The sequence below is a fragment of the Macaca mulatta genome, chromosome 18, assembly GCF_049350105.2.
Source record: "Macaca mulatta isolate MMU2019108-1 chromosome 18, T2T-MMU8v2.0, whole genome shotgun sequence".
NCBI classification, from domain to species: domain Eukaryota; kingdom Metazoa; phylum Chordata; class Mammalia; order Primates; family Cercopithecidae; genus Macaca; species Macaca mulatta.
This window is the reverse complement of record NC_133423.1, coordinates 75,804,276-75,826,439: the sequence shown is the minus strand read 5'-3', so window position 1 is coordinate 75,826,439 and position 22,164 is coordinate 75,804,276. Positions and strand designations below refer to the sequence as shown.

Sequence of the window (22,164 nt, the reverse complement as noted above, 5' to 3'; positions counted from 1 at the left end):
ATAAAAACCCTATAAGAAAACCTAGGTAATACCATTCAGGCATAGGCATGGGCAAGGACTTCATGTCTAAAACACCAAAAGCAATGGCAACAAAAGCCAAAATTGACAAATGGGATCTAATTAAACTAAAGAGCTTCTGCACAGCAAAAGAAACTACCATCAGAGTGAATAGGCAACCTACAGAATGGGAGAAAATTTTTGCAATCTACTCATCAGACAAAGGGCTAATATCCAGAACCTACAAAGAACTCAAACAAATTTACAAGAAAAAAACAAACAACCCCATCAAAAAGTGGGCAAAGGATATGAACAGACACTTCTCAAAAGAAGACATTCATACAGCCAATAGATACATGAAAAAATGCTCATCATCACTGGCCATCAGAGAAATGCAAATCAAAACCACAATGAGATACCATCTCACACCAGTTAGAATGGCGATCATTAAAAAGTCAGGAAACAACAGGTGCTGGAGAGGATGTGGAGAAATAGGAACACTTTTACACTGTTGGTGGGATTGTAAACTAGTTCAACCATTATGGAAAACAGTATGGCGATTCCTCAAGGATCTAGAACTAGAAGTACCATATGACCCAGCCATCCCATTACTGGGTATATACCCAAAGGATTATAAATCATGCTGCTATAAAGACACATGCACACGTATGTTTATTGTGGCACTATTCACAATAGCAAAGACTTGGAATCAACCCAAAAGTCCATCAGTGACGACTGGATTAAGAAAATGTGGCACATATACACCATGGAATACTATGCAGCCATAAAAAAGGATGAGTTTGTATCCTTTGTAGGGACATGGATGCAGCCGGAAACCATCATTCTCAGCAAACTATCTCAAGAACAGAAAACCAAACACTGCATGTTCTCACTCATAGGTGGGAACTGAACAATGAGATCACTTGGACTCAGGAAGGGGAATATCACACACCGGGGCCTATCACGGGGAGGGGGGAGGGGGGAGGGTTTGCATTGCGAGTTATACCTGATGTAAATGACGAGTTGATGGGTGCTGACAAGTTGATGGGTGCAGCACGCCAACATGGCACAGGTATATATATGTAACAAATCTGCACGTTATCCACTTGTACCCTAGAACTTAAAGTATAATAAAAAAAAAAAGAAATAATTCCTATATTCATGCAACTCACTCATTTAAAATACAAAATTCAGTGATTTTAAGTATTTTACAGAAATGCGAAATCATTACTATAATTTTAAATATGTTCGTTACCTCGATAGCAACCCCATACCCTCAGCTGTCATTCACCTACAGCCCTATCCTCCTCAGTTTTAAGAAGTTACCATTAATCTATGTTCTGTCTGTGTAGATTTGCCTGTTCAGGACGTTTCGTATGAATGGAATCTTACAATAATGTGGCATTTCGGGACTGGTGTGTTTTACTTAGCGTAATGTTTTCAAAATTAATTCACATTGTACCATGTATCGAACTTTATTCCTTTATATGGTCTAATACTATTTGATTGTATAGATATACCACATTTAGTTTTTTCATTCAGCCACTTGAGATGTGCCTAATTTATGGCTATCATAAATAATGCTGCTGTGAACATTTCTTTATGTGTGAGTGTTTGTGTAAACGTGTCTTTTCTCTCCTCTTGGGAAAATGCATAGGAGTAAAGTTGCTAGAACATAAGGTAACTCTATGTATTGTGAGGAACTGCCAGATTGTTTTCCAAAGCAGCTACACTATTTTACATTCTCATCAGCAGTTTAGGAGGGTTCCAATTTCTCCACTTCCTCACCAATACTTGATTTTATCTGACTTTTGGAATCTAGCCATCCTCGTAGGTAAGAGTAGTATCTCATATGGTTTTGATTTGCATTTCCCTGGTGACTATTTATGTTGAGCATCCTTTCATGTGCTTATTGACCATTTGAATATATTTCTTAGTGATAAGACTATTTGGATCCTATGACCATTTTTTATTGGGTTATTTGTTTTTTTTTTATTCCTCAAAAAGTGTTTTAATTCCATCTGATATCTCATATTCCATGAACACACAGTTTTTCTTTCCTTTCATTAAAATATAGTTGAATTGTTTTTCTTCAAAGGCTACAGCCTTTTTAGACCACTAGTTTCCATGCAGTAAGCTTCTGCTTTTTTGGAGAGCATCAGAGATTTTTATTGCCTTCCTTAAGGCTCCATGACATCACTAAATAAACCTGACACAATTCTTTTCTGCACTAGTAGTTAGAGTTTTCCAACCAGAACGGTTTTTATTGATCCCTAGGGGACCAGCTAACAGAGAGAATGACAATGAGTTGGAGAGCTAGGTAAGCTTCTAAAGTGACTGCCAAATTTTAGTATTTTTTCATATTCTTCCAATTCTAATGTATTTTTCACTGTGACCTTCAAATTGCACTTAGTATATTCTGGATTCAGACAAAAGGCAATTTCATTTACAAATCTTACAAACTTAATTTCATTATGAGTGAACATTCATTTTCCTGTGATTTCTATGTGTTTGGCATTTTAACAAAGATTACTCTTTATAATAAAGATATGTTTTGCATAAACTTTTATGTGCCAAATACGTTACGTCAATATATATCAATCAAAAAATAAGAGAAACGGAGAAGAACAACAGTAACAATAGGCTCTCTCCACTCTGGCAAAATAAAAGCAAAAGAAGCAAAATAAAAATAAACAAGCAGAAAAATGACAGGATAATCTGACTAATAGAGGAATGTGCTAGAACTGATAATTTAATCAAAAGCCAGCTGTTAATCGAAAGAATAGTTATTTCATCAAGAATCTTTTTAAAAGATTCTTTGTAAAACATTAACCTCATAATTTTGTTCCCCTGTTTAAAACCCTCAGAAGGCTTCCTATTGCTGTTAGGATAGAACCACACATATTTCAAGAGGTGTAAGAGGGAAGCCCTGAACAATCTGGGCCCACATGACCCCATAAGCCTCACTGTTACCACTTTCTTCCCTGACTCTGAGTTTCATCCTTATTAGCCTTCATCCAATTTTTACTCACTTATAAAAGCCCCCATGCATTAGGCTTATCAGAACTTATGGTGAATTTGTATCTGTATTAAATGGTATTAGGGCCAGGGTACCTAGGAATAAGCACATCCTACAGAGACTATTTCAAAAAGTTTCCAAGGGAGATACACAACAGGGAATAACAACACAGAAACAGAGAAGAATCACAGCACTTTTATGCAGATTTTGGTCCCAATCTAATTCAAACTTTAGGTGACCAAGCTACAGTAATGTGAATTGGGCCAGTGAGCTGATTGGCCTCCTTATTTCCTGAGGCAAAACCCAACTTCTCGATTCGTTATACACTAACCAGTGCTATGGAAGAGAGAATGCACAGAGTGAGAGCAAGTCACCCTGGTACAGAAATGAGCAGAAAAGAAAGAAGAGAACAAGCCACAAAAGAGTGCTAACGACACAAAGGCGTGAGACGCTGCCCGCCTGCAAAATGGCTGCATCACTGTTCCGGACCCTGAGGAATGCCGCACAGCTCCTTCCCCAGGAGCCGTAAGAACAAGTTGTTGGTGATAGGGTTAGAAAAAATTCTTGAAATCCATCTCTAATGTCAACATGACTCTCTTTTCTGAGATTTCTTACCTTTCCGTTTTAAAATAAATAATAAGAGGCCGGGCGTGGTGGCTCATGCCTGGAATCCCAGAACTTTCAGAGGCTTAGGCAGGTGGATCCCTTGAGGCAGGCGGATCCCTTGAGGTGAGAAGTTAGAGACCAGCCTGGCCAAAATGGTGAAACCCATCTCTACTGAAAATACAAAAATTAGCTGGGTGTGGTGGTGGGCATCTGTATTCTCAGCCACTCAGGAGGCTCAGGCAGGAGAACTGCTTGAACCCGGGAGGTGGAGGTTGCAGTCAGCAGAGATCACACCACTGCACTCCAGCCTGGGCAACAGAGTGAGATTCTGTCTTAAAAAATAAAAATAAAGAAATAAAAATAAAATAGCAGTCTTAAAAAAGCAGAAAACCAAAACAGGTAATAGGCAAAAAGTCATGAAAGTTATTTCCCCCAACTAACATCTAGACTACTTTACTGAAAAAAATACATATATACATTTAAATACTATTTTTTTTTTTTGAGACAGAGTCTCGCTCTGTCGCCAAGCTGGAGTTGTGTGGCACGATCTCGACCCACTGCAACCTCCGCCTCCTGGGTACAAGTGATTCTTCGGCCTCTGCCTCCCAAGTAGCTGAGACTACAGGTGCACATCACCACACCCAGGTAATTTTTGTATTTTTAGTAGAGATGGGGTTTTACCATGTTGGCCAGGATGGTCTCGATCTCCTGATCTCGTGATCTGCCCACCCCAGCCTCCCAAAGTGCTGGGATTACAGGTGTGAGCCACCCCACCGGGCCTATTTAAGTACTTTTTAAAAAAATGTACCTCGTAGGTCTTTTAGGCTGTTTAAAGTGCATAGCAATCAAAATAAAGCTTCTCAATTTACCTTATTTATTAATGGTAAAAGTATTAATAAACCAAGTAGAGAAATTATAATAAATCCTATGGTTCACACTCCACTCACCAAGATAAATCCCAGGTAAACAAAGAGTTTCAAATTATTTTAAGTGCCTTCAAAGTACTGAAAGAAACATAGGTGAGTGTTACTATAAACTTAGGATGTGGACCTACACTTTCAAAATAACTAACAGAAAAGTAAGAGGCAATGGAATTGAATACATGAAAGTTTATGTTTCTCTAGGGACATGTCATCGTAATTAACCTGAAAACAGAAACTGGGCAAACTATAATTATATAAATGACAAAGAATTAAAACAAATACATAAATCACTAAGATCCAAGTAAACGAATAGGTGAAGGAAATATATAGGCAATCCACAAATGTGATTATAAATTTGGGAAAAATCACTTCTTGTAATGTAGATAACTAATTAAAATGAAAATATTTATAAAATTCAGTAAGAGAAGGAGCAAATATCCAAATCAACACGTAGGTAAGGCTAATATAGAGATAATTAACAAATGTTTCATAAATAAATAAGAAAATGTGCATTCAAAAATATTGTATTGAGAAAAATTATTAATAACTCAGGGCTTTTTCAGATGTTTATTTGTCTTCTGAAACAAATAAATGAGGTCTTCTGTCCCCCTCCCCTCCTTTCAGGTCACTTCAGCAACGCGATGGAAAATGAAGATGGAAAAGGGAGGTGGAGAGCATGCCCTGGGGAGGTTTGCGGTTGTTTCTCTGCTGTATTTGGAGGAGGCAGATTCAGAAGCAGCTGTGGTATATGAAAGAAAGGATGAAGGGAAAAGAGAATTTTCTGAAGTATGATTGAAAACTGATGGAAGCCACAGGGAACTTATTTGATATCTTCTGCTGTTTTCATACACTGAGATCTTTTGACTGCTGTGTTGCTCTTAGAATAAACAGTATTAGTTATGGCCTTACATGCTGTACACATAACCTTATAGATAAAGAATGCCTATCTGTATAAAGGTATATTTTCAGAAGGAAGGAAGGAAGGAAGGAGGGAGGGAGGGAAGGAAGGAGGGAGGGAGGGAGGGAGGGAGGGAGGGAAGGAAGGAAGGAAGGAAGGAAGGAAGGAAGGAAGGAAGGAAGGAAGGAAAGAAGGGAGGGAAGGAAGGAGCCAAAAATTCTTTATGATATCTTTGGGTAGATTAGGATATCCAATGACTTCTGAAAATTTTCTCTTCTCTATTATATAAGTCACACATAAAAGTAAGGGAAAAATAGACATTCGACAAGTTTGGTTATACTATTTTTAAAAAGGATATTGTGACTCAATATATTTTTTAAAAGCTATTTTTCTTAGAACATCCGAAAAGTTGTCTGAATAAAAGAGAGGAAACATAGATTTTTTAAAAAAGTGTAGTATTTTTATAGAATTAATATCTTAATCCATCTGATTCATATGCCATTTATTTTAGCTTTAGAATTTTGAAAAGGGGAATTACAGTTTGCATTTTAAAAAAAAGAAAGGGTAAATATTACTAAAATCTTTGGAATAAATGCAGGGAAGAAAGGACTTTTTCTATTGGCAAGTTTCAAAATATATTATTGACTTCCACCTTAATTCTCTTCTGAATCAGTACAAAACCCTTTTCACTACAATTAGATACTTTTCACCTTCTCTACAGAATTGTGTTAGACTCCAACAATAAAAACGGGTAGCGCACATGTGCCTCAGCAATGCTTTTTCTAGTCCTCCTGCACTAAATGTCCATGCACCAATACTTTTCAACACATATATCTTTAATTCACTCAGTCTTCACAGCATATAGGGGGTATGCTAGAGATGCTGCCCAAGAAATCAAAATGAAACACAGAAAAGAAATGTAATATGTACTAGATATACAAATGGTTTAAGTCATGGCATCTATGGCAGTTTATCATTATTCTACGTAGATGAGCTAAGACTATATCCAATCTATGGGCAACAATACCCTTCTCATTCCTGATGAAAATCCCAACTTTCTTAGCGGCCATGAAAAAACATCAAATTTAAAAAATCAGAAACAAAGTTTTTGCATGAATTTTAACCTCACACAGACTGTACTAGCAGAACCATTTATTTTAAAACCTACAAGATTTCTGCCCATCTGCAAGATTTCATGAATGCTCTGTGCAAGAAGGAAGTTAGTGAAAGATCAGATCAATGACGGGTCCTACATATAGCGGTTGTTGCGGAGCACTGAAATAAAAGCATTCAGTGGAGTTTGGAAGCAGAATGAAACTATAAAGAAGACATTACAAAACCTCTTAAACCTCAAGTTCATTTTGTAGATGTTGCAAAAGTCATTAAATATCTAAAATGCTTCAGGAATCTTCAGTGTTGCTTTTTAAAGTATACATAGCACTCAACCAATGCTAGATAAAGGAACATATAGCATTTTATGCTATGTTACTTAAATAACTCGATGAAAAGATATATTGTTACATTATTAGATATTAGTGGGAGCTCTTAGAAAGATTATTCCACTTAGTGACAGTCTGTTAAATAGATGATTTGGAGCACATAGCTCAACACTGAGCTCTGTAGAACGGGAAAAGCTATATGCTGACATCTCCTGGGAGATTCATGGTGCTCATTAACATGTCAAAGACTGAGAAGTCCTGCAGTGGAGACATCTTTTCAGTTTGTGTAGCCCACCGTTTCCCAAAATTACTTGACTATGAAATGTTTGTTTCATATGAAACAAACTCATGTTTCCATTGATGTATATTCCAAAAACACACTTTAGGAAGATCAGATCAAGGGAAATGTCCTCATCCCAGTGTTAAATTATGTTGACATTGACTACCTACTTTCCTCAAACCACTTAAAAACACCACAATGATCCAGGCTCCAGCAGAGGAGTGTGACCTGTGATCGCCAGCAGCTGATTCAACAGAAATTAGTGTACACAAAACATGCACTCTTAATAGTCTAGGGTCAAAATACACATCCTGCTCTCTTATCTATTAGAATAAAGAACGTAAACAGAGACCCTAACACTATTCCAGGAAAGATGTCATAAAGCAACAAAAATTATCAATCCCAGGACCAATTGTGGATGCTGGAAACCATTTGCGTGCAGGCTGTATCTTAAGAGAGAAAAAGAAAACGGGATCAAACTCATGGAGTGGCAGAATAAAATCAAAACAGTTTGTCTAGTCCATCACAAATTCTCCCTAGGTCAAAACTGAATTTTTATTTTGGCTATGGTCTTAATAAGAAACTGTGGATAAAATTAATTCAGTGAAATGTCATAGGATTAAATCAGCCAAGAGAGTGCCTGGAGAAACAAAAAGCATCCAGTAACTTTTTTGCAGATGGCAGATTTTCCAAGGCCTACATGAGGAAGAAGAAACTGAGAAAAAATGTTTCCCTAACTGAAATTTAAATGTGATCGTGAAAGGAAAAATCACAGCTAACCTTCTTTATAGAACTCACTTTCTTTCTTTCTTTTTTTTTTTTTTTCAATTGTTCTTTAGGTGTATTTTTTATTCTTTTTGATTTCCGGACTATACCAGTCAAGGTTGAAACACATAAATAGAACCAGTAGGAGATGTATGCTAAGAGATTTATTGCAAGGACTTGGCTCCTGTGATTTGGGAGCTGGCTAGACAAGACGGAAATACATGGGGCAGGCATGAGGGAAGGCAAACTGGTTCTCTCCAGCAGGAGCTGACACTTCTGTCCCCAGGTGGAGTTTCTCCTCCATCAGAGGAGCCCGAATCTGCTTTTCAGGACTTTCAAGGACTGAATCAGATCACCCATATGGTCTAGGATTATCTAGGATAGCCTTCCTTATTAAAGTCAATGGATTACAGACTATTTACATCTTCAAAATACCTGACAGCAACACCAACATTAGTGTTTTGTTGAATAACTGGTTATTATTGCCTTGCCAAGCTGACACATAGAACTGACCACCCAGGGATATGTGAATTCATAGATATAGCATAGTTAGTAAGTTGTAAAAAGTGATTTGTGACTCTGAAAATGCATAGACTCTATATATGTTTCTAACACACATACACATCAAATTTTATAACATATCATAGTCTAAAACAATTACAGGATATTTGTTAGAATTAAGTTTGGCTTTCTACAACAAAAACAAGAACAACAACAACATAACGTTGTTTTTAGAACACAGAAGCTTATTTCTCTTTCACATAAAAGCAGACTGGAGGTAACCTATCCAGGGCTTGTGTGGCGGCTTTTCTGCATCTCAATTTCATAACTGGTTGAAGGTCCTATTGTTCCTGTTCCTTTCTGCTTTGCTTTCTTGGGCAGATCTCTTCCCACACCAAGGTTAACCAATCATTCGTGATAACTTCTAGAACTCTATCCTCCATTTCTGTTCTCTAAGAAGCGAAAAAGGCAAAAGGGGGAAAAGATTTTTCTGTCCCCTTTAAAGACCTTGCTGGAATTCCCAGTTTTGCTTACACGTTTTTGGCCAGAATTTGGTCACAGAGCCACAAAAAGCTCTAAGGTAGGGTAAGAAATGTAGTCTGCTTCCAGAAATCAGTATACTTGGCTAAAATGTGGGATCGTGTTACCAAGAATCAAAAGGAAAATGGATGTGAAAGTAGGTAGCTGGTATCCTCTGCCTCACCATGTGACCTTCAACTCCTCAAGAACATTTGGCCTCTCACAATTATGTGAGTGTGTGTGGCCTTTGTGCAATTGATTTCTAAGGGTGGGTTGAGAAGGCATGACGTGTATTTGTCAGGTATATTTGTGTTTTTTCAAGGCTCTTTCAGACTTTGCCTGTTAGCAACTTCTGCAAACTTTACTTTTTAATATATAAAGCCATTCTACCCAAAACTTCAGCCTTAACTTTGAAATCTTTATGTTAGAAAGGGTTTCAGATCCAAACTCTTTGGAACTGGCTTCAAGACAACTGAGTTTGGTTCTGATTTAGTGCTGATTCTGGCAGCTGATTTTCTGTCTTATTCCTAAGCATGGTTTCCACAGTATATCCAGATTTGGCCAATCCAGTTTGTGTGTGTGTGTGTGTGTGCGCATGTTGCTTTCTGTTTTTATTTTCCTCTCTCATTCATATCATAGATATTAAATTATCTAAAAGTGAGGAGAATAATAGTCCTGCCTTCCTTTCATCAGCATGACCTTAGGCTTTGGTGTGTTTCTGATGTTACTAAAGTGACTCTTTTTTTTCCCAGCTTTGATTTCTGAGCATTGTTTGAAAGCCTACATTACACAATATTTGCCACATCCATTTCTCATCATAACCCAGAGTAAAAGTTGTCTCCTTAAATATTGACATAAAATTATTATTCTTGTGTTCAATAAAGGAGGCTTAAACATGAGAATAAAGAAATGCACTATGTAGTAAATGGCAATGATTTGAAGAGAAAATAGTTTACTTTTAGGCTATCAGAAATGCAAAGTTGGGGCAGACAGAGAACAGTGTAAGCTCTTTGTGTGAAGAAATGCCTCATTTGTTCATTACTGATTTCTTTGGTAATGTTGAAATGCCTTAACTGTGCAATCATGAAACTGAATACCACTTGCTTATTGCTGTAATTTGTAATCATTTACAAGGTTGCTGAGTAATAATTTTATTATTGCTGTTAGAAGATGAGTCTATTAGGAAACAACAATTGCCAACTCTTTATCCTTTAGAGCACTGTATAGAGAGAATTATGATACCAATTGCTGTTTTCCACGAGACATTGGTCTTTAATTGGTGATACCAGTGTACAGTAACAGCTAGCAGAGAACTGCTTAAACCTATATTTTTTTCCCTAGATGGTCATAAAGGGACCATTATCTTCTTACATTCTAAGTAGCACTTAGACCTGCATTTTGTACTCTGTGATTTTGAACATTTTTATCTCTTTGTATTGGCCTACTCCTTCTCTGGCACCATCATTGGGAAAAAAACTTTCCAATTGTTATACATTTCATTTTGCTTATAATATGTAAGCAATTCATAAACTTGGGCCACCATTTGGTTATTGTGTTGTTCAAGATATTTTTTCTTCATTCAAAAAGCAAATGAGTGATTTCAGCTCAGAAACAGAGAAAGCTGGAAAAAGCAGCACTCCTACCTCTACAACAACAACAAAAAATCTGGACAAACTGAAAATAAATGGCGTATCATAAATCCATCAAAGAACTGAGGTAACAGAGCCAGATGTAAAAGGCCACATACTATATGATTCCATTTAAATGATATTCTGGAAAAAGCAAAACTATGAAAATGGAAAACGGAGGGAAGGTTACCAGGAGTTGAGGTTTGGGGAAGGGGTTGACTACAGATGGCTATAGACAGGGAATTGTAGGATGCTAGAAGTAGGGTAACTAACTATACATCCTAGTTTTCCAAGACTCTCAATTTTAAAACTCAGTGTCCTGAGTTCCAGTTATCCCTCTTTCTTCCAGGCAAATCAGGACTGCTGGTGACACTGCATGGAAGTGTTCTGTATGATGCTGGTGGTAGATATGTGACTCCATGCGTTTGTTACAATTTGTGGAACTGGAAATCACAAAGGGTGGGCTTTACCATATGAAAAAAAAATTTAATCAACTAATATATCACAGATTTCAGGACATAATGCAGGCTGTGATAAATATCTAACTGTATTAGAAATGAGTACTTGATAAAAAATTGGAATCTGGTCACAAGAGCAAATATGTTGAGCTTTGAGGAGCACATAGTAGACATCTGCAAACTTGTGCAGGCTATCACGAAGAAAATGGATTGAACACTTTCGGGGCTAGCAGTATTATGTAACTAATACTCTTAGATTCATGCAATGCACAACCTGAACAACTGGGTTTTGTGGCTCTGCATAATTTTGCATAATTAATAAATATCATCAGATCTTATTTTCTTCATTTATAAAATGAAGATGCTACAATGGAGATCTCTTTTGCGATTATCCATTGAGGCTGTGGGTTCTGGAATTGATCATATCTGCATTTAAATGCTGGCTCCAAAACTCTTTAGCTCTGTGGCTTTGGTTAAATTATTCAACCTGTCTGCACTCTGATTTTGTCTTCTTAGAATAAATATTAGAATGGCACCTGTCTCCATTGCTGGGATAAAGGTAAGTGAGATCACATATATAAGAAATAACACAATGCAGATGACATGATTGTATATTTAGAAAACCCCATTGTCTCAGCCCAAAATCTCCTTAAGCTGATAAGCAACTTCAGCAAAGTCTCAGGATACAAAATTAATGTGCAAAAATCACAAGCATTCTTATACACCAGTAACAGACAAACAGAGAGCCAAATCAGGAATGAACTTCCATTCACCATTGCTTCAAAGAGAATAAAATACCTAGGAATCCAACTTACAAGGGATGTAAAGGACCTCTTCAAGGAGAACTACAAACCACTGCTCAGTGAAATAAAAGAGGACACAAACAAATGAAAAACATACCATGCTCATGGATAGGAAGAATCAATATCGTGAAAATGGCCATAATGCCCAAGGTAATTTATAGATTCAATGCCATCCCCATCAAGCTACCAATGAGTTTCTTCACAGAATTGGAAAAAACTGCTTTAAAGTTCATATGGAACCAAAAAAGAGCCCACATTGCCAAGACAATCCTAAGTCAAAAGAACAAAGCTGGAGGCATCACGCTACCTGACTTCAAACTATACTACAAGGCTACAGTAACCAAAACAGCATGGTACTGGTACCAAAAGAGAGATATAGACCAATGGAACAGAACAGAGTCCTCAGAAATAATACCACACATCTACAGCCATCTGATCTTTGACAAACCTGAGAAAAACAAGAAATGGGGAAAGGATTCCCTATTTAATAAATGGTGCTGGGAAAATTGGCTAGCCATAAGTAGAAAGCTGAAACTGGATCCTTTCCTTACTCCTTATACAAAAATTAATTCAAGATGGTTTAGAGACTTAAATGTTAGACCTAATACCATAAAAACCCTAGAAGAAAACCTAGGTAATACCATTCAGGGCATAGGCATGTGCAAGGACTTCATGTCTAAAACACCAAAAGCAATGGCAACAAAAGCCAAAATTGACAAATGGGATCTAATTAAACTAAAGAGCTTCTGCACAGCAAAAGAAACTACCATCAGAGTGAACAGGCAACCTACAGAATGGGAGAAAATTTTTGCAATCTGCTCATCAGACAAAGGGCTAATATCCAGAACCTACAAAGAACTCAAACAAATTTACAAGAAAAAAACAACCCCATCAAAAAGTGGGCAAAGGATATGAACAGACACTTCTCAAAAGAAGACATTCATACAGCCAACAGATACATGAAAAAATGCTCATCATCACTGGCCATTAGAGGAATGAAAATCAAAACCACAATGAGATACCATCTCACACCAGTTAGAATGGTGATCATTAAAAAGTGAGGAAACAACAGGCGCTGGAGAGGATGTGGAGAAATAGGAACACTTTTACACTGTTGGTGGGATTGTAAACTAGTTCAACCATTATGGAAAACAGTATGGCGATTCCTCAAGGATCTAGAACTAGATGTACCATATGACCCAGCCATCCCATTACTGGGTATATACCCAAAGGATTATAAATCATGCTGCTATAAAGACACATGCACACGTATGTTTATTGTGGCACTATTCACAATAGCAAAGACTTGGAATCAACCCAAATGTCCATCAGTGACAGACTGGATTAAGAAAATGTGGCACATATACACCATGGAATACTATGCAGTCATAAAAAAGGATGAGTTCGTGTCCTTTGTAGGGACATGGATGCAGCTGGAAACCATCATTCTCAGCAAACTATCTCAAGAACAGAAAACCAAACACCGCATGTTCTCACTCATAGGTGGGAACTGAACAATGAGATCACTTGGACTCGGGAAGGGGAACATCACACACCGGGGCCTATCATGGGGAGGAGGGGTGGGGAGGGATTGCATTGGGAGTTATACCTGATGTAAATGACGAGTTGATGGGTGCTGACGAGTTGATGGGTGCAGCACACCAACATGGCACAAGTATACATATGTAACAAACCTGCACATTATGCACATGTACCCTAGAACTTAAAGTATAATAATAATAATAATAAAAGAAATAACACAATATATGGCACATAATAAATATGGATAATATATCTTCTAAGTGGATTGCTAGCACTCTCATTTGCCTTTACTAGTTTTTGGACTTATGTAACAAAAATATATTAACTAAAATGGCAAAATGGACATTTTAGTTTCAAAAAGTAAATCAGAGTTGCAATTCTTGTAAATTTAACTTTATCACCACATACAAGAAAGAAGTTGACAAGAACATAGAAGAGTGTTACAGGCAAGGAATAGTTATATAACAGAGAAACAGGTAGAAAAAGACTGAGAAATTTTTAAAAATCTGACCTTGAATCACACCCTTTATGCCATAGCTTTGACACTTGCTCTATTAACTACATGTCAGAATTAAAGGGCTAGAATACTTCTTTCTAATTGACTGCTACAAATCTATTGAGAGTCATCATAGACCGTTGTGCAATTAATGATCTGTTGGCCAGGCATGGTGGCTCATGCCTGTATTCCCAGCACTTTGGGAGGCCGAGGTGGGCAGATCACCTGAGGTTAGGAGTTCGAGACCAACCTGACCAACATGGAGAAAGCCCGTCTCTACTAAAAATGCAAACTTAGCCAGGCATGGTGGCGCATACCTGTAATCACAGCTACACGGGAGGCTGAGGCAAGAGAATTGCTTGAACCCGGGAGGCAGAGGTTGCAGTGGGCCAAAATTGCACCACTGCACTCTAGCCTGGGCAGCAAGAGCAAAACTCCGTTTCAAACAAAAAAAAATTATGTTAAGAAAGTAAGAAAGAAAGACAAGGCAATCTTCTGGTTGATTGCCACTCATTGGCAAAATATATATTGCACACTGTAGTGGTCATGCACAGTGCTAGTGTTAGAATTTACAAAAATAAATAGAGATAGACATATAAATCAATGGAATAGGATTCAGAGTCCAAAAATTAGGCCTCACATATATGATCAATTAAATTTTGACAAGAGTGCCAAGACAATTCAGTAAAAGAAAGTCTTCTTCAACAAATTATGCTGGAACAACTGGATATCCACATTCACCTAAAACTAAACTGGATCCCTATTTTATACCATAGACAAAATTAATTCAAAGTAGATCAAATGTAAATCTTTAGGTAAGATCAAAATAGATCTTTCCTAAATGTAAGAGCTAAAACCATGTAGAATTCTTAGGGAAAAACAGGCATAACTCTTTATGACCTTGGATTAGGCAATAATTTCTTAGATATGACACTAAGAGCACCAGTAAATAAGAAAAAAAAATAATGAATTGGGTTTCATCAAAATTTAAAACTTTTGTACCGCAAAGGACACCATCAAGAAAGCAAAAAGGCATTTTCACAGAATGAGATAAAATATTTGCAAATAATACCTGATAAAGACTTGTATCTACCGTGTACAAAGAACTCTTACAACCACAGTAATATAAAAGACAAGTAGTCCAATTTAAATATGAGCAAGTGTCTATGATGGTTAGAAAATCTCTTTATATAAAACAGGCAAGGGAAGATCAGGAAATATTAGAATTATAAGGAGAATTTAGGAGTCTCTAGTCCAAATACCTTTTAAAAATGGAAATTCCATTATCATATCTTTATTACCTATTATCCATATGCTTGAATATCTTCACTGATAAGAAGCTCACTCCTTTATTGGGCTGCCTGTCTCAACACTGGCCAGTCCATATCATTTGGAAATTTTCTTCAGAATCAACATTTCTAAAAAAAAAAAAGTTATATGAATGGCCAAAAAGCACATTAAAAGATATTCAACATCATTAGTCATCAGGAAAATATAAATCAAAATCAGAATGAGATGCCACTTCACACCATACTAGGATGGCTAGAAAAAATAGATCATAAGTGTTGATGGGAATATGGTGACTATTTCTCACAGCATTTGTCATAATACCCAAAAAGTAGAAACAACTCAAATATCCATCAACTGATAAACAAAATATAACAAATCCATACAATGGAATAATATTTAGCAATAAAAAGGAATGAAGTACTGATACATGCTACAATATGGACAAATGTTGAAAATATGCTGAGTGAAAGAAGCCAGTCACAGAAGGCCACATATTACATAAAACCATTCATATTAAATGTCCAGAATGGGAAAAATCTATAAAGACAAAACGTAAATTAGTGGTTCTCTAGGGTTGAGGAGAAGAAGTGGTGGGAGAATGAAAAGGTGGGTGCAAATAGGATGGGCTTTATTTTAGGGGTGATGAAAATATTCAAAATTAGATTGTAGTGATTCAAAATTAGATGCCGTGATGATTGTAGTGATGATTGCACAACTAAAAAATCCATTAAATTGTACACTTTAAGTAGGTGAATCATATGGTACATAAACTGTATCTCAATTTATGTTGTTTTAAAAAGCTGTTGTTTTAAAAAGCCCTGCCATTGAACAGTTCCTAATTCAACCACGTAGAATGGCAACTGAATGCACAGTTACTTGATAGTAGAATACGTAAAGCACCCTTCAAGCAGGGTATGGAGAGGACACACTTTAATACGCTTTTCTGTATGTGTGCATTTCTCTCATAATGTTAAGGAATCCGGTTTGTAAACTGAACACCTCAGAAGCATCTGCATATGAAATTTACCCCAGATAACAAGTATATACTTAAAATTGAAATATAGATAAGAACTTTATATTTCCTTCTTCATAAAAATTGAAAACAACACATGCACACAAAATAATATCGTGACAAATTATTATTAATTATACTTTAAGTTCTAGAGCACATGTGCACAGCATGCAGGTTTGTTACATATGTATACATGTGCCGTGTTGGTGGGTTGCACCCATTAACTCGTCATTTACATTAGGCATATCCCCCAGTGGTATCCCTCTCCCCTCCCCCCACCTCACAACAGGCCTGGTGTGTGATGTTCCCCACCCTATGTCCAAGTGTTCTCACTGTTCAATTCCCACCTATGAGTGAGAACATGTGTGTTTGGTTTTCTGTCCTTGCAATAGTTTTCTCAGAATTATGGTTTCCAGCTTCATCCATGTCCCTACAATGGACATGAACTCATCCTTTTTTATGGCTGCATAGTATTCTGTGGTATATATGTGTCACATTTTCTTTATCCAATCTATCATTGATGGGCATTTGGGTTGGTTCCAAGTCTTTGCTATTGTGAATAGTGCTGCAATAAACATTCGTGTGCATGTGTCTTTATAGCAGCATGATTTATAATCCTTTGGGTATATGCCCAGTAATGGGATGGCTGGGTCAAATGGTATTTCTAGTTCTAGACCCTTGAGGAATCACCACACTGTCTTCCACAATGGTTGAACTAGTTTACAGTCCCACCAACAGTGTAAAAGTGTTCCTGTTTGCTCCACATCCTTTCCAGCACCTGTTGTTTCCTGACTTTTTAATGATCACCATTCTAACTGGTGTGAGATGGTATCTCATTGTGGTTTTGATTTGCATTTCTCTGATGGCCAGTGATGATGAGCATTTTTTCATGTGTCTGCTGGCTGCATAAACGTGACAAATTATTTTGGAAATGTGTGCAATATACCATATGCATTTTTATACATCCATTGTTAATGTCATTATGCTAATTTACATTTTCTAAGTTAACATCACACACATATTTTGATGTGTTAACATATTTTATATACATATAAATTGAAGAACTCCATGTATTTGTATAGTTTATAGGGAGACAAGATAGTTTTATCATAGCATATGTTAAATAATATAATATACACAGAAAGTAAACCATAAAACCAGACCAGAAAATCTCTTTATATAAAATAGGCAAAAGAAAATCAGGACATACTAGAATTATAAGGAGAATTTAGGAGCTTCTAGTTTGAGTATTTTTAAAAAATAGAAATTCCATTTACCATATCTTTGTTACCTATTATCTGCATGCTTGAATATCTTCACTGATGAGAAGCTTAATCCTTTATTAGGCTGCCTGTCCCAACACTGGCCAGCCCATATGACTTGGACAGTTTATTCAGAATTTGTGTCTTTGCAATGATCCAATGATTTAAGACTTGCCATTTGTAGCAGTAGAAAATAGGCCATACTTATACATATGTCACTCTTTGGTACTTTTTCAAGCTGTTTCATGTACATTACTGCATTTTGTTCATAGGACCATCCTGTAAGGTTTGCAGATGTATGATATTTTTCAGTTTTGTTGATAAACACCTGAGGCCTGTATTATACTTGTTCATAAAGGAAGACAATAGAATTCCATTTAAGTGGGGAAATTATATTTGCTTACTCGTTTCTTTGCGTGTTGAGATATTAGATAGCTCTCAGAATCTTTGGCTACTTTGAAAGGACAGGATCTGCATTAAACCACCTGTAATAACTCCAGAACCATGGCTCAGAGCTATTCTGCAAGCCACTGAGTCCAGACAATGTGGCCTCCTCATCCACTCCCCCAAATCAATGCCTTCCCCTTGGGCAGTTCAATTTCTAACCTGTCTCATGAGGATGCATCCCATGGATAGAATATATCCATGTCTGACGTTAGTGACAGGGGAAGGTAGGAATGTAGTCTCGGGGATGGCAAGATATATGATACAAGAAAATATCAAAATGTAGAATCATTCTTTTGAACTTTCAAAAATGGCAGATGCCCACTATGGCTTTCTAATTCATTTTTCTAATGCCTGACTTACCCTCTCAAGTCATCTTCTAGGGTTTTTTGTTCTTTATCTATATATTCCTAAACTTGCACATATAAATTTAGCTCTATGTCTGTTTAACTAGAGTTTGCTAGCTTGGGCTTAGTGCTTCCACCTCTTCAGATCATGTTGAAACCTGCTTGGTCTTTCATTGTAAGAGCAGTCCAACCCAGTTTTAATGAACACCCTTGATACTTGTTATTTCTAATTTTTTTTCTTGAGATGGAGTTTCACTCTTGCTGCCCGAGCTGGAGTGCAGTGGCAGGACCTCGGCTCACTGCAACTTCTGCCTCCTGGGTTCAAGCGATTCTCCTGCCTCAGCCTCCCAAGTAGCTAGGATTACAGGTGCCCGCCACCACACCTGGCTAATTTTTTTGTATTTTTAGTAGAGATGGGGTTTTGCCATGTTGGGCAGGCTGTTCTCGAACTCCTGACCTCAGGTGATCCACCCAGCTCAGCCTCCCAAAGTGTTGGGATTACAGGTATGAGCCACCATGCCCGGCCTGTTATTTCCAATTCTGTGGGGGCATATTAGCATCTCTCTTGGGTGGTGATGATGGTTTGAAAATGTTACTGAGGATACTCTGATACATTCTGTGCTTTAGAATCAGTTTTGTTGTACAGTTACCTGAGCTTCTATGAATTAACCTATCTTCATGTCACTTTACCTTGTCCTCAAGAATGTCATGAGATGTCAGGTCATCTTTATCGGATGCCTTGCTTAAATCAAGATAACCAGTGTCTGTGGCCATCCTTTGCTCTATTAGTTTAGTAAAGTTAATGAAAAATAAATATTCTTAGTTTGGTATTCTGTGTCCATTCCATCCATTCCTAGGGATCATTTCTTCCTTTCCTTAGGGTTCTACTTCTCACAGACTTTTTCCAGAGTTTTAGTAGGGATACAAGGTTTAACGATCTTTTTGTGGGTGGGTTCACAGCCAGATCATGTCTTCTCCTCCCTCTGCTTCTGGGTTCTCCAGAGCAGAAAAAAAATAAAAGACATGCAACATCAGAATCTCCAGTTTTACTACCTCACTGTTATGTCTTCACACCCACGTGCAGTAGGCACTCCTCCCAATATTGTTTTTATTCCTGCCCAGAACATCTTACATTCTAGTTGTTAAGCGTGTTTTAATGAACACACACAAAGTGTTAAGAGGGGAAACTTCCAGTATTGTAGGAATTATTTTATTGATTTGTTGACTCATTCATTCATTTATTTAAGAACTATTGATTGAGTGCTATGAGGGATATCTTTTCTTTGGAGAAATGGGCCACTCTTGCCCCATGGGCTGAAGTTTTCTGTCCTTGTACCCTCCTGTAATCCTCAGACAGAGTTGTGGATGAGGCCCAGGTTGAGGCCTCTAGAGGCATTTTCTGGGGGTAATATGTGGACAACTTGCCACATGCTTGGAACTGCTTGCAGAGTAAAGCTCACCAGCGACAAGCAGAATCAAGGCACTGGAGAACGAGAACACCCTGAGGTCACCAGCTGAGTGCCTGGATATTTATGTATAGAAAGCCAGTGCCTGCTTTAGACTTTGTAGTTTTATGATCCGATAAATTCCAGTTTTGCTTAATCTAGTTTGTGCTCCATTTCTGTCACTCACAACAGAAAGGACACCAAAAGGACACTAAAAATGTTCTACTGTCAGTCTTACTTTTAGATGTATTTGCCATTTTTTTCTCTTCTTTCTTCAAAAATATATATAGGAAATGCAAAGAGGCTATGCCAGGGGATACTACTCTCTGTTACACAGGAATGAAATTAAAGAATACATGCTCTAACGGATGAAGGTAATAGCAGTATGTTTAAAGTACTGTAAGGGCACCAAGGAAAAATGACTAAATGCAATAATATAAAACCTACCATGTTTCCTCCACTGGCCCTCATCACCGCCCCCCTCCTATTCAGTGCCCTTGGCCTGAGACCTGTTTTAGTCTCAGAGCCTTGACTGGTACCTGCTCCTGCTCTCAGACTGTGCTCCTCAATGAGCTTCAGTTTCCTCTTGGCACTGCTTTAGAGTCACTGGCAAATTTATTTCTCCTTTTTCAGAATTTTTTAAATGTAGTGATTTTGTTTTATTAAGTAGACTTTTTATGGTGCCTTTTACAATGTTTTGTCTTCCTGGTTAGCCAATGAGCTTATGTTAATTTCAGTGAAAGCTGGTTATTATTATTACTTTTTTTAAACCTTCACTTGAGTCACCTATCATACACTTTGTTGGTTTGTTTTTCTCTCCTATTGACCTTGGACCTGTAGGTCCCACTGCCTGGGCAGTTCACCTTGTGCACTCAGAAGTGAGTAGGGAGGAATTAACCTTTAGCATAGACATAGTGATCAGAAAACAGCTACTGGGTTTGGAGAAGTCTTGATCACATTGTCCGTTGGTTAAATGGCTGTAAGTCATAAATATTGAGCTTTTAGAAAGTGGCAGTGTTTCACTCGGATTCATCAGCCTGATTGTTCCTTTGCTTTTAAAGAATAGAAGTTTCTGCTTTTTACTTAACTTAGCTGTATTATTTATGCAGAATTTAATACCCTTTTCTCCGACCTGCAGTTCTTGCCAATGGCTAAAATTCTCAAATGCTCAGTGGAAGTTGCTTTCAAAGACTAGCTCAGAGAGTAATGCCATTGATAAACTGATTTCTTTGAAGATAACAGATTAATTTGCTGCCCACAATTTGTGAAACCCAACAGGACCATCATTGTATCTTAGTGATGTTTTATCCCTCAAGCAACTAGCACAGTTTCTAGCACATAAGATCAGCCAAGTAAAAGTTTATACATGAATAAATAAATAAGTGGATAAATCACATACATTTGAAAAAGAATATACAGAGTAAATAATTCTCTATAAACGATGTAATATTCACTTAGGCTTAAAGAAATATGTTGAGGGCTCTTTTAAGGTGGATAAGGATGAAAAAATAACTGAAATCTTTTTTAAAATTAGTAGAAGTTTTTCACTTAGGGTATGTTTCTCCTGCAGCAGGTGTTTTCAAGCTTTTTCTTTAACACTCTTTATAAGAAATCTCCCCATGCCTTATAGCTATACCTGCCATTTTGCCGTCTGTTCCCAATGAGTCCACTTACGGTAGCTAAAATATTACTTGCAAATCATTTCCCACAATCTTAATAAGAAAGCAAGCTAGGCTGGGCCCAGTGGCTCACGCCTGTAATCCCAGCACTTTGGGAGGCCGAGATGGGCGGATCACGAGGTCAGGAGATCAAGACCATCCTGGCTAACATGGTGAAACCCCATCTCTACTAAAAATACAAAAAATTAGCTGGGCATAGTAATGGGCGCCTGTAGTCCCAGCTACACGGGAGGCTGAGGCAGGAGAATGGCATGAACCCTGGAGGCAGAGCTTTCAGTGAGCCGAGATGGCACCACTGCACTCCAGCCTGGGCAACAGAGCAAGACTCTGTCTCAAAAAAAAAAGAAAGAAAAAAAGAAAGAAAGCTAAAGTTATCTCACTCAATAATCAACATAATTTTAAGGCATTATGTGAAGATGCCTTGTTATATCAGAGAACAAAACAAAGACATTCAGAGAAAACATCTTTGAATAAACTAAAAAGTAGTTTCAGAAAATGTATCTTCTTATGTACTATTAAGATGGACTGATTCATTTTCAATTCTTTTTTTTAATCTACTTTATTGAGAATGGGAATTGAATCCTCATAGGACATATTAAGTGGTAAATCAGTAAACGAGTCTCATATATGTAAGAGACAAAAAATATGTGTGTATTTTCAAAACAATAGTATCTTTAATAAAAATATTAAACATTTCTGAAAGTGATTGTATTTATTATTGTATTTAAGCATTCTTTTTCCTTTGTTTCATCTCTTCAGAACCAATTGCCAATCTGCATGAGGAAGGTCACAGCTTATTCACATCTGATTA

At 37.3% G+C, this 22,164-nt stretch overlaps 1 long non-coding RNA gene across 1 annotated transcript in view; it reads left to right on the top strand.

Moving 5' to 3' along the window:
- LOC114673852 (uncharacterized) overlaps positions 1-5,445 on the top strand; it is a 456,306-nt gene extending 450,861 nt beyond the window's left edge. The window contains exons 4-5 of the long non-coding RNA XR_003724700.2: positions 4,131-4,267; positions 5,170-5,445. This is a non-coding gene — a long non-coding RNA (uncharacterized LOC114673852). The remainder of the gene's footprint in view (positions 1-4,130; positions 4,268-5,169) is intronic.
- Positions 5,446-22,164: the final 16,719 nt, after the last annotated feature.